The following is a 17,369-nucleotide window of genomic DNA, read 5'->3' as shown; positions in this document are numbered from 1 at the left end:
ACCAATAAATGAACTTAGGAAAAATGCTCCATACAGATTGTAGAAACAAAAACTCCACGTATAAGGTGTATGTTTCATTTAAATTATATAAAAAATGAAAGGGTAGAAGTCGCGTTTATGTTACTTGAAAAGAAATTATTAAAAATTGAAGTTTAATGTGCTGCCATCTGTGGCTGAGGTTGACATCAACCAATTTCCTCCAAAATTGGTACCCATACAGATACGCTTACGTGCAGTAAGGTGTATAAGTTTCATTCAAACAGTCCGATAATCAAGTAAGAAAAAAAATCCATTTTTTTTTGTTTAACTAATTTTTTTTTTATAAAGCTATTTTTTTTTATTTTTATTATATGCTATTTTGATAGCTGAGAGTAATAGACATGATTTCAGTTGACACTTGTGTTTGATGTTAAATGCTTTATAGGTTAATTAGAAAAGGGTTTACAAAATATGTTTATTTAGAAAAATAACCCACAATTAAACATTTGAAAATTACAGCATATTCCGTGTTAACTATTTTCTGGTTTAGGGCTTCTATCCTCTTACTAGAGCTCATGCATCAGGGTTCAGCTGGAAGAGAAGTTCATGCACTTATTAGTAAGCTTAACTCGATTCATACAGCTCTTGATAAAAATGAGTTCCCTGTTGGGTTATTTGTGGACCTGCGTAAAGCTTTCGATACTGTCAACCACCAAAACCTTCTTCTTAAATTACATCATTATGGTGTCAGAGGACACTCCCTACAATACCTCAAATCCTACCTTACTGACAGGCTCCAATGTGTTTCTGTGAATAATGCAATTTCTCCTACCCTACCCATTAACATTGGTGTTCCCCAGGGCAGCATACTTGGCCCTCTTCTCTTTCTCATCTACATTAATGACCTTCCAAATGCCTCCCAACACCTCAAACCAATTCTATTTGCTGACGACACAACCTTCATTTACTCCAGTCCTGATCCCCTTGCTCTAAATGCCACAGTAAATACTGAGCTAAATAAAGTCCATCTTTGGCTAACTGCCAACAAACTCACCCTTAACATTGACAAAACTTTCTATATTCTGTTTGGCAATAAATCCTCTAACCAAATAAACAATACCCAAATTTGTAACAAATTAGATGGCAAATTCCTTGGCATTCTCATTGACCACAAGCTGAATTTCCAGGGACACATTCTAAACATATCAAAAAAAGTTTCAAAAACTGTGGGCATTCTTTCTAAGATCAGATATTATGTACCACGCCCTGCCCTGGTGACTCTCTATTACTCCCTTATCTATCCATATCTCAACTATGGTATTTGTGCTTGGGGCTCTACTACCCAAAATCACTTACGTCCTCTAATTACTCAACACAAAGCTGCTATTAGGACAATATCCAATTCTGGCCCCAGACATCACTCGGTACCCCTACTCAAATCTCTGAATATGTTAGACATTAAGTCACTGCACATTCTCTCATGTGTATTATACATATATAAAACGCTAAACTATAATGCCAATCCTGATCTCAAAAGCTTCATAGAAGGTTGTAACAGAACCCATGAGCACCACACCAGAAATAAATACAGTTTTGATATTCCTAGAGTACGACTTAATCAAACCAGAAATGCTCTACAAATCAAGGGGCCCAGAATGTGGAATGACCTTCCCAACCATGTTAAAGACTGTACCTCTCTCAACCAGTTAAGTTAAAAACGAAGCTATACCTAATAAATTCCCTGTAACCTACCTTACCCCTCTGTTGTCAACCCATGTATGTTTTTTTTTTTTTTTTTTTTTTCAAATCAACGCTGTTTGAATGTAATTTTCTGTAATAATTTGTAATTGTATTTGTGCTGCTTTTTCAACAATGAAAAAGCAGCAAAACCCTCTTTTACCTCTATTTTTATTTGTACTCAACACATTTTATTCTTTTTACCCATTAGTTTTAAGCTTTAGTCATTAGTGTTTTTTCCTGCCCGAAACGCTTTGCGTAATAGTGGCTTTAGGCATTGTATGTACTAGCTCTATCTATAAAGCCAACAAACTTTGTAAAATCTCTTTATGTATGTACCTTTACCTAAATAAAAATTATTATTATTATTACTTCGTCTTCTGAATCACTGACATATAAATCCTCGGCTAAAACACCTTGGAGAATGACGTTCTTCTCTACGACGCTCTGAAGAATTGAGTCTTGTGCTATGACACACTGAAGAGTTAAGTCTTTTGCTACAAGATTCTGGTGACTGAAATCCGTCGCTTCATCAGTGAGAGCACTTCTTTCATCATCTGAATCACTTGTATATAAATCATCTTGTAAAACACTTGTAGAAATGACGTACTTCCCTACGACTTTCTGGAGATTTGAATCTTGTGTTAAAACACTCTCAAAAGTCGAATCTTCTGCTACAAAATTCTGGTTACTGAAGCTAATCAATTCATCTTCATCACTCATATATAAATCCTCCTCTATAACGCTGGTACGAATGTTGTCCTTGGATATGACGCTCTGGAGATTTGAGTCTTGTGCTACATCACACTGAAGAGTCGAGTCTTCTGTTACATAATTCTGAGCACTGAAGTCCTTCAATTCATCTTCATCATCTGAATTACTGAGATATAAATCCTCGTCTAAAACACTCTTCAGAATGTCGTCTTCTACGACACTCTGGAGAGATGAGAACTCTTGGACATTCTGTTTAGTTAAGTCCTTTGCTACGACACACTTCTGTGTCGTTGAGTTTTCTACAACGACATTCTCGCGACTTAAGTCTTCCACTTCATCAATGGGGGCAGTGCTTTCATCGTCTGAATCACTGAGATATAAGTCCTTGGCAACAACGCTCCGGAGAGTTAACTCTTCCACTCTATCACACTGGAGAGTAAAGTCCTTTGCTACGACGCTCTGAGGAGTCAAGTCCTTTCCGACGCTCTGGAGAATTAAGTCTTCCCCTACTTCTTTAGAGAAACCATCATTTGGTGTGAAGGATTTTTCATCAAAACCACTAGAAAATAAATAAGAACATAAGAACAAAGGTAACTGCAGAAGGCCTATTGGCCCATACGAGGCAGCTCCTATTTATAACCCCCCAATCCCACTCATATACTTGTCCAACCCGCGTTTGAAACAATCCAGGGACCTCCAACACGTTACGCGGTAATTGGTTCCACAAATCAACAACCCTGTTACTGAACCAGTATTTACCCAAGTCTTTCCTAAATCTTAACTTATCCAATTTATACCCATTGTTTCGTGTTATGTCTTGTGTTGATACTTTTAATACCCTATTAATATCCCTTTTGTTATGCAACTTAAGCTTTGTTAATCTTTCTTCATATGAAAGATTTCTAATTTGGGGAATTAACTTAGTCATCCTACGCTGGACACGTTCAAGTGAATTTATATCCATTCTATAATATGGCGACCAAAACTGAACTGCATAATCTAAATGGGGCCTAATTAGAGCAAGATATAGCTTGAGAATCACACCGGGTGTCTTGTTACTAACGCTGCGATTAATAAATCCAAGTGTCCGATTTGCCTTATTACGAACATTTATGCATTGATCCTTTTGTTTTAAATTCTTACAAATCATAACTCCCAGATCCCTTTCGCAATCCGACTTCGCAATCTCAACACCATTTAGCTCGTATCTTGTAACTCTATCATCATTACCTAACTTCAGAACTTTACATTTATCAGCATTAAACTGCATCTGCCAATCCTTTGACCATTTCAAAACCCTATCTAGATCAACTTAAAGTGATAGTGAGTCCTCCTCCGAATTAATTTCCCTACCGATTTTCGTATCATCGGCAAATTTGCAAATGTTGCTACTCAAACCTGAATCTAAATCATTTATATATATTATAAACTACAGAGGTTCCAGGACAAAGCCCTGAGGCACCCCACTTACAACATTTTCCCACTCTGACTTGACTCCATTTATACTAACTCTCTGTTTCCTTTGGTATAGCCATGCCCTAATCCAGCTTAATATAGCACCCCCAATACCATGAGACTCTATCTTTTTAATCAGTCTTTCATGAGGCACTGTATCAAAAGCTTTGCTAAAGTCAAGGTACACAACATCGCAATCCTTACCATTATCAACTGCCTCAACAATGCTAGAATAAAAAGATAACAAATTTGTTAAACATGAACGGCCATTTATAAAACCATGTTGCGACTCAATTATTAATTTATGTTTTTCAAGATGAAGACGAATTTTATTTGCTATTATAGATTCGAGTAACTTTCCCACGATAGACGTTAGGCTAGTTGGTCGATAGTTAGACGCAAGTGATCTATCTCCTTTCTTAAAAACTGGTATCACATTAGCAACTTTCCAAAACTCTGGCACTCTGCCTGACTCTATTGATTTATTAAATATGGTTGACAGTGGGTCACAAAGCTCCTCTTTGCATTCTTTAAGCACCCTGGCAAACACTTCATCCGGCCCTGGGGATTTGTTTGGTTTGAGTTTTACTGTTTGTTTAAGAACATCCTCCCTGGTAACTGCTAAACTCGTCAACCTGTCCTCGTCCCCACCCACATAGACTTGTTCGGATGATGGCATATTGTTAAGTTCCTCTTTAGTAAATACAGATACAAAATATTTATTAAAAATACTACTCATCTCTTCATCACTATCTGTTATTTGACCTGTCTCAGTTTTTAATGGACCTATCCTTTCCCTAGTCTTAGTACGATATAACTGAAAAAAACCTTTAGGATTTGTCTTTGCTTGCCCTGCTATGCGAACTTCATAGTTTCTTTTTGCTTTCCTTATCTCTTTTTTAACATTTCTAACCAGTTGTACGAATTCCTGTTCTAAAGTGACCTCCCCATTTTTAATCATTTGTACCAAGCTCTCTTTTTACCTATAAAGTTCTTCAAATTCTTTGTTATCTACTTTGGGTCATTAGTATTCGATCTATTCAATTTGTATGGTATACTACGTTCCTGTGCTTTGTTTAGAATATTCTTAAATAAGTTATATATTGAATCCACATCGAAATCCCCATTTAAGTCACCTATCGCTGGGTTCATGTCTCGCTCCAAGACCGGCCCACACCCCATACCCAAGACTTTCCAATCAATTTGACCCAAAGAATTTCTTAGGCTATTAAAATCAGATTTTCGAAAATCTGGCACTTTAACAGAATTTTCTCCTACAGGTCTATTCCATTCTATGCTAAATCTGATTACCTTGTGATCACTGTTCCCTAGCTCACTCCCTATTTCGATGTCATTAATTTGTGTTTCCCTGTTAGTTAACACTAAATCTAAAATATTATTTTCCTGTGTTGGTTGCTTAATGTGTTGCGTAAGAAAGCAATCGTCAATTAATTCTAGAAAATCTTCTGCTTCACTATTCCCTGTTTTGTTCAACCAGTTTATTCCACTAAAATTAAAGTCACCCATGACATAAATACTGTTAGATCTAGATGCTCTATATATTTCATTCCATAGATGCTTTGCTTCCATTCTGTCTAAATTTGGTGGCCTATATATAACTAATATTATAATATTATTACCTTTTTCGTTTAATTCTATCCAAATAGTTTCTGTGTGTCTCTCAGTTTTGATTCCCTCTTTGGGACTACATTTCAAATTGTCCCTAACATATATGGCTACTCCACCTCTTCGTCTTATATATCTCTGTGTGAAATAGTTTAAATCCATTTATTTGATATTCAGCTAATAGTTCTCTATTTTCTACATTCATCCACGTTTCGGTAAGTGCAATAATATCTATTTTTTCTGTGCAGACAAGAGCATTTAATTCGTTAATTTTATTTCTTAGACTTCTACTGTTAGTGTAATATACCCTAAGTGAATTGTTATTTTGCGGACCTTCTCTTTCCCTGATCATTTTGCCAATTCCTTTCTCCTCCAAACACATACTTTTATTATCTCCTTCCTCCAAATCAATGCCCATACCTCTATCTACTAACAGTTTAAACCCAAACAAACACCTCTAACCACTTCTTCCAACGAGTTCGCAACAACAACAACAACCCCAGCCCTTGATAGACGCACCCCATCACGAGCATACATTTCATTTCTTCCATAGAAGTGTTCCCAGTTGTCTATGAAAGATATTGCATTTGATTTGCAATATCTTTCCAGCCGGCAATTGACACCAAGTGCCCTCGACATCCATTCATTTCCCACTCCCTTTCTTGGAAGAATGCCACATATGATCGGGATTCCTCCCTTGCTCCTAACTAATTCAATAGCTGTCCTGAATCTCTGTATTAGTTCCTCACTCCTAACTCGTCCAACATCATTACCCCCTGCACTAATACAAATAATAGGTTTGTTTCCATTTCCCGTCATAATATCATTCATGTTTCCAACAATATCACCAATTCCAGCTCCCGGATAACAAACCCTTAATCTGTTCCCCCTATCTCTGGCACAAAACGTTCTGTCTAAATACCTCACCTGGGAATCTCCCACAACCAAAATTCGCTTCGATTCTCCCTTTTCCTTTCGAGCAGTTTGAGGGACCTGCGCTTCAATGCTCCTCGTTGCTTTGCCTCCTCTTTGAACAACAGGTTCACCGATTGATGATAAAGATTAAGCCACCCAAGAGGTGGCACGGGCATGAATAGCCCGTAAGTGGTACAATCTTTTTTTCTCAGTATTCTGAGGTTTCATTTAACCATCAAGCTGTTATCGCGGGGGAGGATACTGCTTCATAGTCTTTATGAGGGTGTCCAGCTGCTGGACACCTTTGTTGACCAGGAGAGTGGCTGTGTTGATGGCTTCAGGGTGGCCACTGCATGATTCAGGAATTCTTAAAGCTCTTCTAAGGTCATTGGTTGCTTCACATTCCAGAAGATAGTGAAGTAATGGCTTTTCTGTGGCAGTTTGGCAGAAGATGCACTCTCTCTGTCGGGGTTCACCAATCTCCCAGTTGCATCTGTAACCTAGGAGTAGTCTATATAGCCTAACTGCTATTTCCCTGTGGATTCCTTTTGGGATATTTAACCTTTCTAATTTGGTTGCCTGAAGATACCATGTTGCAGATGGCGAACCTTCAGCTATTCTCTGGTGTAGGTCGGCTTTGTTGAGATGTGAGAGTTTTTTGGTGATGTTTTTTATGTTCTCTAGGCTGGGTTGAATTGTTTTATGTATCACTGGATGACGAGTTGCCAATTTAGCACTTTCATCAGCTTTTTCATTTAATGGGATTCCAATATGGGATTGGATCCAGTTTAAAGTTATGTTGAGTCCTTTGCCTTTAGCGACTGCTCCAAGATACAAAATGGTGGTAATTATTTCCACTGTTTTTGTCCTAGTATTTGAAGTGCAGCTTTTGAGTCTGTGTGTATGATTGCATTTCGAGTGTTTTGTGCAATCACATATGCGAATGCCTGTTGTATGGCAAACAGCTCAGTTTGGGTTGATGATACTAGTCCTCCCAGTCTCCAATATGCCTGTACGCTGGTCGTGCAAAGAGCAGCGCCAGCACTCTCATTTTCTGTGTCCACCGATCCGTCTGTGAAGATGTGGGTGGCTCCTGCTACTGCTATGCTATATATTTGCTCTTCTATTATGCGCCTTAGGATTGTCGGATCATAGGCAGCCTTTTTCATTGGGAGACTTTCTATTACTATTTTGAAAGTAGGCTCTTCCCACGGCGCCGAAGGAGTGTAATTTGGGTGTGGATGATCACCCTCTCTATCAAGAATCATGTTTTTTAAATGTAGTCTGTTTAGGACTTTTCCTGCTCTTGCAACCCAAGAGTTTCCATTGTTTTGGCCTAGTCCAACCACCAAGGCCTGCCGTACTGGGATTGTATCAGAAGAAATAATTATCTTACTGATAATTGTAGCTGTCCTTTGTGATGTTCTTTCTTGTAGAGAGGGCAAACCCGTCTCCAGTCTAAGAGTTTCTAGCCTGGTCCACATGGGGGCTCCCAGTGCAGCTCTCATAGCATTGTTTTGGGCAACTTCAAGCTTTTTCCACTGTTGGTGTGATAGATTTGTGAGTGCAGGTGCGGCATAATCGATCACTGATCTGACTGCCTGTACATAGTATGTGCGAAGGACTTGCAGATTGGCTCCTCCAGAAAGGGAGGTTAGCGACCTGAGGATTGCCGTCCGGGCCGCAGTTCGCTCTCTCAATTAAGTGACCTCAGCATTAAAATTCATGTGTGTGTCCAGGATGATTCCTAGATACTGATAGGTGTCGACCCATTCTATTGGTTGACCCTGTACTGTGAGTTGGATGTTGGGCTTCGCTATTTTTATGGGCATGGCCTTTAACTTTGAGGGGTTGAGTTTGATCCCAATCTGTTTTGCCTCTTTACTGATGCAGTCTAAGCATTTGGGTGCAAGGCGCGCCGCATCCCTTCCTTTTATGATGATGACAAAGTCGTCCGCGTAGTTTAGCAGCCTGCAGTGATGTGGGGGTTTCAACCTCATTATTTTTTCCATTAAACAGTTGAAGAGAAGAAGGCTGAGAATACCTCCTTGCGGTGTACCATTTTCATGTCTTTTGTACTCAGAGACTGTGCCATGAAGTTTTACTCTTGCTTCTCTGTTTATGAGACAGTTTTTGGTCCAGGAGAGCAGGTTGCCTCTGACCTCTTTGTCAATGAGGCAGCAGAGAATAGCTGGGGCGCTAGCCAGTTCAAAGGCTTTTTCGAGGTCCAGGAATATCAGCATTCCTGGTCTGTCATTCAAGTGGGCTAACAGAGTTGTAATACATTCCACTGTGCCAACCCCTCTTCTATAGGCATACATATCATGGTGCAGTTTAAGCATTTTCCACTCCAGTCTGTTGAGTGCCATTCTGTTAGCCGTCTTGGCTGCACAGCTTTGGAGAGAGATGGGCCTGGGATTAGCTGGATCTTTGGGTTTTGGGATCGGCACTATGTCTGCTCTATTCCAAGCAGAAGGTCTAGTTTGAGAAGTCCAGGCTAAATTAATTAACCTTAGGTATGCAGCGTCTCCCTCTGGGCCGAGGTTTCTAATAATTTTATAGGTTATTTTGTCGGCTCCAGGGGATGTATCCTTGGAGTTTTTCTTAGCCCGATTGAGCTCATCCAGTGTGAAGGGGGCATTAGTGTCAGAGACTTCTTCACATGCTGTAAGGATTTTGTGCCACCTTTCTTCCTCTAGTCCGGTCTGTACTGCTAATACATCTGGTGGAAGTTGATTGCTGGCTGCTCTCTCTGCAAACCTGGTTGCCAGTACTTCGGCTTCCGGTTGAGGATCCTTGGGGTGTGGGGCTTTAGGTGTTTTATTCCCTTTGGCCCGGTGAATTTGCTGCCACATCTCCCCGAGAGAGGTGTGTTCATTCAGGTGTGAACACCATTCCAGCCACTTTTGTTCTTTTATTTGTCTGGTCTCTCGATGTACATGTTCCTTGACCTCACAAAGTAATTGGCCCATACGAGGCAGCTCCTATTCTATAACCACCCAATCCCACTCATATACTTGTCCAACCCGCGCTTGAAACAATCGAGGGACCCCACCTCCACCACGTTACACGGCAATTGGTTCCACAAATCAACAACCCTGTTACTGAACCAGTATTTACCCAAGTCTTTCCTAAATCTAAACTTATCCAATTTATACCCATTGTTTCGTGTTCTGTCCTGTGTTGATACTTTTAATACCCTATTAATATCCCCCTTGTTATGTCCATTCACCCACTTGCAAACCTCTATCATGTCGCCCCTAACTCTTCGCCTATCCAGTGAATGCAACTTAAGCTTTGTTAATCTTTCTTCATATGAAAGATTTCTAATTTGGGGAATTAACTTAGTCATCCTACGCTGGACACGTTCAAGTGAATTTATATCCATTCTATAAAATGGCGACCAAAACTGAACTGCATAATCTAAATGGGGCCTAACTAGAGCAAGATATAGCTTGAGAACCACACCAGGTGTCTTGTTACTAACGCTGCGATTAATAAATCCAAGTGTCCGATTTGCCTTATTACGAACATTTATGCATTGATCCTTTTGTTTTAAATTCTTACTAATCATAACTCCCAGATCCCTTTCGCAATCCGACTTCGCAATCACAACACCATCTAGCTCGTATCTTGTAACTCTATCATCATTACCTAACCTCAGAACTTTACATTTATCAGCATTAAACTGCATCTGCAAATCCTTTGACCATTTCAAAACCCTATCTAGATCAACTTGAAGTGATAGTGAGTCCTCCTCCGAATTAATTTCCCTACCGATTTTCGTATCATCGGCAAATTTGCAAATGTTGCTACTCAAACCTGAATCTAAATCATTTCTATATATTATAAACAACAGAGGTCCCAGGACAGAGCCTTGAGGCACTCCACTTACAACATTTTCCCACTCTGACTTGATTCCATTTATACTAACTCTCTGTTTCCTTTGGTATAGCCATGCCCTAATCCAGCTTAATATAGCACCCCCAATACCATGAGACTCTATCTTTTTAATCAGTCTTTCATGTGGCACTGTATCAAAAGCTTTGCTAAAGTCAAGGTATACAACATCGCAATCCTTACCACTATCAACTGCCTCAACAATGCTAGAATAAAAAGATAACAAATTTGTTAAACATGAACGGCCATTTATAAAACCATGTTGCGACTCAATTATTAATTTATGTTTTTCAAGATGAAGAAAAATTTTATTTGCTATTATAGATTCGAGTAACTTTCCCACAATAGACGTTAGGCTAATTGGTCGATAGTTAGACACAAGTGATCTATCTCCTTTCTTAAAAACTGGTATCACATTAGCAACTTTCCAAAACTCTGGCACTCTGCCTGACTCTATTGATTTATTAAATATGGTTGACAGTGGGTCACAAAGCTCCTCTTTGCATTCTTTAAGCACCCTGGCAAACACTTCATCCGGCCCTGGGGATTTGTTTGGTTTGAGTTTTACTATTTGTTTAAGAACATCCTCCCTGGTAACTGCTAAACTCGTCAACCTGTCCTCGTCCCCACCCACATAGACTTGTTCGGCTGAAGGCATATTGTTAAGTTCCTCTTTAGTAAATACAGATACAAAATATTTATTAAAAATACTACTCATCTCTTCATCACTATCTGTTATTTGACCTGTCTCAGTTTTTAATGGACCTATCCTTTCCCTAGTCTTAGTACGATATAACTGAAAAAACCCTTTAGGATTTGTCTTTGCTATGCGAACTTCATAGTTTCTTTTTGCTTTCCTTATCTCTTTTTTAACATTTCTAACCAGTTGTACGAATTCCTGTTCTAAAGTGACCTCCCCATTTTTAATCCTTTTGTACCAAGCTCTCTTTTTACCTATGAGGTTCTTCAAATTCTTTGTTATCCACTTTGGGTCATTAGTATTCGATCTATTCAATTTGTATGGTATACTACGTTCCTGTGCTTTGTTTAGAATATTCTTAAATAAGTTATATATTGAATTTAAGAAAGGAGATAGATCACTTGCGTCTAACTATCGACCAATTAGCCTAACGTCTATTGTGGGAAAGTTACTCGAATCTATAATAGCAAATAAAATTCGTCTTCACCTTGAAAAACATAAATTAATAATTGAGTCGCAACATGGTTTTATAAATGGCCGTTCATGTTTAACAAATTTGTTATCTTTTTATTCTAGCATTGTTGAGGCAGTTGATAATGGTAAGGACTGCGATGTTGTGTACCTTGACTTTAGCAAAGCTTTTGATACAGTGCCTCATGAAAGACTGATTAAAAAGATAGAGTCTCATGGTATTGGGGGTGCTATATTAAGCTGGATTAGGGCATGGCTATACCAAAGGAAACAGAGAGTTAGTATAAATAGAGTCAAGTCAGAGTGGGAAAATGTTGTAAGTGGGGTGCCTCAGGGCTCTGTCCTGGGACCTCTGTTGTTTATAATATATATAAATGATTTAGATTCAGGTTTGAGTAGCAACATTTGCAAATTTGCCGATGATACGAAAATCGGTAAGGAAATTAATTCGGAGGAGGACTCACTATCACTTCAAGTTGATCTAGATAGGGTTTTGAAATGGTCGAAGGATTGGCAGATGCAGTTAAATGCAGATAAATGTAAAGTTCTGAGGTTAGGTAATGATGATAGGGTTACAAGATACGAGCTAGATGGTGTTGAGATTGCGAAGTCGGATTGCGAAAGGGATCTGGAAGTTATGATTAGTAAGAATTTAAAACAAAAGGATCAATGCATAAATGTTCGTAATAAGGCAAATCGGACACTTGGATTTATTAATCGCATCGTTAGTAACAAGACACCTGGTGTGGTTCTCAAGCTATATCTTGCTCTAGTTAGGCCCCATTTAGATTATGCAGTTCAGTTTTGGTCGCCATATTATAGAATGGATATAAATTCACTTGAACGTGTCCAGCGTAGGATGACTAAGTTAATTCCCCAAATTAGAAATCTTTCATATGAAGAAAGATTAACAAAGCTTAAGTTGCATTCACTGAAAAGGCGAAGAGTTAGGGGTGACATGATAGAGGTTTACAAGTGGGTGAATGGACATAACAAAGGGGATGTTGGTGGGGTGTTGAAAGTATCAACGCAAGACAGAACACGAAACAATGGGTATAAATTGGATAAGTTTAGATTTAGGAAAGACTTGGGTAAATACTGGTTCAGTAACAGGGTTGTTGATTTGTGGAACCAATTGCCGCGTAACATTGTGGAGGTGGGGTCCCTCGATTGTTTCAAGCATGGGTTGGACATGTATATGAGTGGGATTGGGTGGTTATAAATAGGAGCTGCCTCGTATGGGCCAATAGGCCTTCTGCAGTTGCCTTTGTTCTTATGTTCGTATGTTATGTTTTTAAATAGATTGGAAAGTCTTGGGTATGGGGTGTGGGCCGGTATCGGAGCTAGACGTGAATCTAGCGATAGGTGACGTAAAAGGGGTTTTCGATATGGATTCAAAATATAACCTATTTAAAAACATTTTAAGCAAAGCCCAGGAACGTAGTATACCATATAAATTGAATAGATCGAATACTAATGATCCAAAGTGGATAACAAAGGATCTGAAGAACCTTATAGGTAAAAAGAGAGCGTGGTACGTTCATGTTTAACAAATTTGTTATCTTTTTATTCCAGCATAGTTGAGGCAGTTGATTGCAGATGTTGCTGCTCAAACCTGATAAATAAACCTGGGTAAATACTGGTTCGGTAACAGGGTTGTTGATTTGTGGAACCAATTACCGCGTATCGTGGTGGAGGTGGGGTCCCTCGATTGTTTCAAGCGCGGGTTGGACATGTATATGGGTGGGATTGGGTAGTTATAGAGAGGAGCTGCCTTGTATGGGCCAATAAGGCCTTCTGCAGTTGCCTTTGTTCTTATGTTCTAATCATAACTCCAAGATCCCTTTCGCAATCCGACTTCGCAATCTCAACACCATCTAGCTCGTATCTTGTAACTCTATCATCATTAGCTAGCCTCAGTACTTTACATTTATCATCATTAAACTGCATTTGCCAATCCTTTGACCATTTCAAAACCCTATCTAGATCAACTTGAAGTGATAGTGAGTCCTCCTCCGAATTAATTTCCTTACCGATTTTCGTATCATCGGCAAATTTGCAAATGTTGCTACTCAAACCTGAGTCTAAATCATTTATATATATTATAAACAACAGAGGTCCCAGGACAGAGCCCTGAGGTACTCCACTAACAACATTATCCCACTCTGACTTAACCCTATTTATATTAACTCTCTGTTTCCTTTGGAATAGCCATGCCCTAATCCAAGTTAATATAGCACCCCCAATACCATGAGCTTCTATTTTTTTAATTAGTGTTTCATGTGGCACTGTATCAAAAGCTTTGCTAAAGTCAAAAGACACAACATCACAATCCTTACCACTATCAACTGCCTCAACTATGCTGGAATAAAAAGTTAGCAAATTTGTTAAACATGAACAGCCATTTGTAAAACCATGTTGCGACTCATTTATTAATTTATGTTTTTCAAGATGGAGACGAATTGTATTAGCAATTATTGATTCAAGTAACTTTCCCACAATAGACGTTAGGCTAATTGGCCGATAGTTTGACGCAAGTGATCTATCTCCTTTCTTAAAACTTGGTACCACATTAGCTACCTTCCATGACTCTGGCACTCTGCCTGACTCTATTGATTTATTAAATATAAATATGGTAGACAGTGGCTCGGAAAGCTCCTCCTTGCATTCTTTAAGCACCCTGGCAAACACTTCATCCGGCCCTGGGGATTTGTTTGGTTTTAGATTTTCTAATTGTTTAATTACATCCTCCCTGGTAACTGTTAAACTCGTCAACCGGTCCTCGTCCACACCCACATAGACTTGTTCGGCTGAAGGCATATTGTTAAGCTCTTCTTTAGTAAATACAGATATAAAATATTTGTTAAAAATACTACTCATCTCCTTGTCATTATCCGTTATTTAAGAACATAAGAACAAAGGCAACTGCAGAAGGCCTGTTGGCCCATACGAGGCAGCTCCTATTTATAACCACCCAATCCCACTCATATACACGTCCAACCCGCGCTTGAAACAATCGAGGGACCCCACCTCCACCACGTTACGCGGTAATTGGTTCCACAAATCAACAACCCTGTTACTGAACCAGTATTTACCCAAGTCTTTCCTAAATCTAAACTTATCCAATTTATACCCATTGTTTCGTGTTCTGTCTTGTGTTGATATTTTTAATACCCTATTAATATCCCCTTTGTTATGTCCATTCACCCACTTGTAAACCTCTATCATGTCACCCCTAACTCTTCGCCTTTCCAGTGAATGCAACTTAAGCTTTGTTAATCTTTCTTCATATGAAAGATTTCTTATTTGGGGAACTAACTTAGTCATTCTACGTTGGACACGTTCAAGTGAATTTATATCCATTCTATAATACGGCGACCAAAACTGAACTGCATAATCTAAATGGGGCCTAACCAGAGTAAGATATAGCTTAAGAACCACACCAGGTGTCTTGTTACTAACGCTTCGATTAAAAAATCCCATATTGATTAAAAAATTGATTGGAAAGTCTTGGGTATGGGGTGGGGGCCGGTCTTGGAGCGAATCATGAACCCAGCGATAGGTGACGTAAATGGGGATTTCGATGTGGATTCAATATATAACTTATTTAAGAATATTCTAAACAAAGCACAGGAACGTAGTATACCATACAAATTGAATAGATCGAATACTAATGACCCAAAGTGGATAACAAAGAATTTGAAGAACCTTATAGGTAAAAAGAGAGCTTGGTACAAAAGGACTAATAATGGGGAGGTCACTTTAAGAACATAGGAACAAAGGCAACTGCAGAAGGCCTATTGGCCCATACGAGGCAGCTCCTATTTATAACCACCCAATCCCACTTTTATACTTGTCCAACCCGCGCTTGAAACAATCCAGGGACCCCATCTCCAACATGTTACACGGTAATTGGTTCCACAAATCAACAACCCTGTTACTGAACCAGTATTTACCCAAGTCTTTCCTAAATCTAAACTTATCCAATTTATACCCATTGTTTCGTGTTCTCTCTTGTGTTGATACTTTTAATAGATTTAATAATAAAATTTTTAATAGATTTTAATACTAGATTTAGGACAGCCATTGAATTAGTTAGGAGCAAGGGGGGAATCCCGATCATATGTGGCATTCTTCCAAGAAAGGGAGTGGGAAATGAATGGATATCAAGGGCACTTGGTGTCAATTGCCGGCTGGAAAGATATTGCAAATCAAATGCAATATCTTTCATAGACAACTGGGAACGCTTCTATGGAAGAAATGAAATGTATGCTCGTGATGGGGTGCATCTATCAAGGGCTGGGGTTGTTGCTGTTGCGAACTCGTTGGAACCAGTGGTTAGAGGTGTTTGTTTGGGTTTAAACTGTTAGTAGATAGTGGTATGGGCATTGATTTGGAGGAAGGAGGTAATAAAAGTATGTGTTCGTGGGAGAAAAGAATTGGCAAAATGATCAGAGAAAGAGAAGGGCCTCAAAATAACAATTCACTTAGGATATATTACACACAACAGAGGACACACAACAGTAGAAGTCTAAGAAATAAAATTAATGAATTAAATGCTCTTGTCTGAACAGAAAAAATAGATATTATTGCTCTTACCGAAACGTGGATGAACGTAGAAAATATAGAACTATTAGCTGAATATCAGATAAATGGATTTAAACTATTTTACACAGATAGATATATTAGACGAGGAGGGGGAGTAGCCATATATGTTAGGGACAATTTGAAATGTAGTCTCAAAGAGGAAATCAAAACTGAGCCACACACAGAAACTATTTGGATAGAATTAAACGAAAAAGCAAATAATATTATAATATTAGTTATATATAGGCCACCAAATTTAAACAGAATGGAAGCATAGCATCTATGGAATGAAATATCTAGAGCATCTAGATCTAACAGTATTTATGTCATGGGTGACTTTAATTTTAGTGGAATAAACTGGGTGAACAAAACAGGGAATAGTGAAGCAGAAGATTTTCTAGAATTAATTGACGATTGCTTTCTTACGCAACACATTAAGGAACCAACGCGGGAAAATAATATTTTATATTTAGTGTTAACTAACAGGGAAACACAAATTAATGACATCGAAATAGGGAGTGAGCTAGGGAACAGTGATCACTAAGTAATCAGATTTAGCATAGAATGGAATAGACCTGTAGGAGAAAATTCTGTTAAAGTGCCAGATTTTCGAAAAGCTGATTTTAATAGCCTAAGAATTTTTTTGGGTCAAATAGATTGGAAACTCTTGGGTATGGGGTGTGGGCCGGTCTTAGAGCGAGACATGAACCCAGCGATAGGTGACGTAAAAGGGGATTTCGATATGGATTTAATATATAACTTAATTAAGAATATTATAAACAAAGCAAAGGAACGTAGTATACCATTCAAATTGAATAGGTCGAATACTAATGACCCAAAGTGGATAACAAATAATTTAAAGAACCTTATAGGTAAAAAGAGAGCTTGGTACAAAAGGATTAAGAATGGGGAAGTCAGGTTAGAACAGGAATTCATACAACTGATTAGAAATGTTAAAAAAGAGATTAGGAAAGCAAAAAGAAACTATGAAGTTCGCATAGCAGAGCAAGTAAAGTCAAATCCTAAAGGGTTTTTTCAGTTATATCGAACTAAGACTAGGGAAAGGATAGGTCCATTAAAATCTGAGACAGGTCAAATAACGGATAATGACAAGGAAATGAGTAGTATTTTTAACAAATATTTTATATCTGTATTTACTAAAGAAGAACTCAACAATATGCCTTCAGCCGAACAAGTCTATGTGGGTGGGGATGAGGACAGGTTGACTAGTTTAGCAGTTACCAGGGAGGATGTAATTAAACAACTAGAAAAACTAAAACCAAAC

The sequence above is a fragment of the Procambarus clarkii genome, chromosome 19, assembly GCF_040958095.1.
Source record: "Procambarus clarkii isolate CNS0578487 chromosome 19, FALCON_Pclarkii_2.0, whole genome shotgun sequence".
In the NCBI taxonomy this organism is placed as follows: Eukaryota; Metazoa; Arthropoda; class Malacostraca; order Decapoda; family Cambaridae; genus Procambarus; species Procambarus clarkii.
This window is presented reverse-complemented; position numbering follows the sequence as displayed.